Source organism: Lutra lutra, chromosome X (genome assembly GCF_902655055.1).
Source record: "Lutra lutra chromosome X, mLutLut1.2, whole genome shotgun sequence".
Taxonomy (NCBI): Eukaryota; Metazoa; Chordata; class Mammalia; order Carnivora; family Mustelidae; genus Lutra; species Lutra lutra.
This window is the reverse complement of record NC_062296.1, coordinates 97,219,750-97,221,906: the sequence shown is the minus strand read 5'-3', so window position 1 is coordinate 97,221,906 and position 2,157 is coordinate 97,219,750. Positions and strand designations below refer to the sequence as shown.

At 44.2% G+C, this 2,157-nt stretch overlaps 1 pseudogene; it reads left to right on the top strand.

The window, feature by feature from the left end:
• The first annotated feature begins 673 nt into the window (after nt 1-673).
• Nucleotides 674-1,223, top strand: LOC125091553 (securin-like; annotated as a pseudogene).
• Nucleotides 1,224-2,157: the final 934 nt, after the last annotated feature.

Sequence of the window (2,157 nt, the reverse complement as noted above, 5' to 3'; positions counted from 1 at the left end):
CTTGTGTTCCCCAGACCCACCCAAATTCGTATATTGAAATCCTAACTCCCAAGCTGTTGGTGTTGGGAACGGATTGGGTCATATGTTGGAACACCTCTTGTGGAATTAGTGTCCCTACAGAAGAGATTCCAGAAAGCCCATTCACCCATTCCACTGTGAGCACCAGTGTGAAGCTCTCTGTGGATCAGGAAGTGGGTCCTCTCCAGATACAGGATCTATAGGTGCCTTGATGGTAGACCTCCATCCAGTCTCCAAAGTGGGAGACATAAATGTTGTTTTCTTATAAGTCTCCCCAGCACCCCAGGGGATGTCCATGGTACTCTCTTACAGCTGCCGGAACAGACTGAGATGTATATAAAGTAGGTGTTCCTTGTGGACACTATATAGATGCCTTTTCTGATTTCAGAAAGTCCCGGAAGGGAATAAAGTAGAATTATTTCAAAACATCAGCTGTGGGGTGCCTGGGTGGCTCAGTGGGGTAAGCCTCTGCCTTTGGCTCAGGTCATGATCTCAGGGTCCTGGGATCAAGCCCCGCATCAGGCTCTCTGCTCAGTGGAGAGCCTGCTTCCTCCCCTCTCTCTCTGCCTACTTGTGACCTCTGTTTGTCAAATAAATAAATAAAACCTTTAAAAAAAATCAGCTGTGGTCATATCCACAGAGATTATAAGGGACTATGAATAATGTTAAATGGTGGGTCATGGAAAATGGAAATATTATGGAAAATGGGAATGTTGATAAGGAAAATGGAGAACCAGGCACCCATGTGGCTCCCAAGGATGGGCTGAAGCTGGGGTCAAGGCCTCCAGTCAAAGTTTTAGATGGGAGATCTCAGGTTTCAACACCACGGGTAGGCAAAATGTTTGATGCTCAAACAGCCATACCTAGAGTTGCAACAAAGGCTTTGGGAACTGTCAACAGAGCCACAGAAAATTCAGTAAAGACTAGTGGACCTCTCAAACAGAAGCAGCCAACCTTCTCTGCCAAAAAGGTGACCAAGAAGACTGTCAAAGCAAAAAGCTCTGTTCCTGCCTCTGATGACACCTACCCAGAAATAGAAAAATTCTTTCCCTTCAATCCTGTAGATGTTGAGAGTTTCGACCTGCCTGAAGAACACCAGATTGCACACCTCCCCTTGAATGGGAGTCTATCTGTTGCAGTCTCCAAGCGTTCTGTTGACTCTGGATGTTGAATTACAACCTGTTTGCTATGACTTCGATATTTAAATTACTTAGAATTTAATAGTTTGTATGTTTTGTATTAATAAAGCAACTCTTTAACAGAAAAAACAAACAAAACAAAACACCTTCTGAAGCTTTCACTCCATAGAGAACATTTATAGAGCCTGACCCGAAGGCATTGTTCTATTTTCCTACAACGTAATTCAGCAGACTTTCCACTCACATTTTATTTGTCTTAGTCTTTTGAACAATCTGAAGGGCAGATTGATCTCAGGCAGTTCCTAGAATAAGGAGCTTCATGGAAACGCCTGCCCCTCATAATTATATCTACTTTTCCTGCAAGAAGGTGGGAATAAAACAAGAGGAAAACCAATGCCAGTTCCCGAAATATTCAACGATGTGTTCTCACCTATGGGGTCATACTCAAGCAACTCTAGAATACCCAGATATTCTACAGAGTGTCGTGCTGGGAATGGAAGCCGTGTGGCAGCTCCTACAGAAAGGAACGGCATGCCGAGCTCTTCCCAGAAGACACTGCTCATCATGGAGCTGCGAGGTTTAGCTTATGCAATGTTGGTGGAAATCATGGGTGTGATTCTAACTCACTTGTTTTTCAAAAGGCCACTTTCCTCAGCTAATGTTCCCCTTTCTATGTAGTAGCATGTCTATGTGACTGGCAAACCATCTTTACACATCTGGACAAGACACCTTTCCTTTCATGGATGTGGTGCAGGAAGAGGGGACTATGCGGGATAATTCTGGATGAATCTGAGCACGGGGCTTTTGTTCTCCCGAAACACCCATCCCCTCAAACATTCAAGTGCCAGGAGGAAAAAAAAAAAAAGTTCATCTTGGTCGATGCACTGTTGTTTGGTCTGTGGAATGTGGAAACACCAATACCATTTTGTGATGAGTCAAAAAGAGCAGTCAGACAATGTGTTGAAAGGACACGGGGACTGAAGCATGAGGAACACACGGA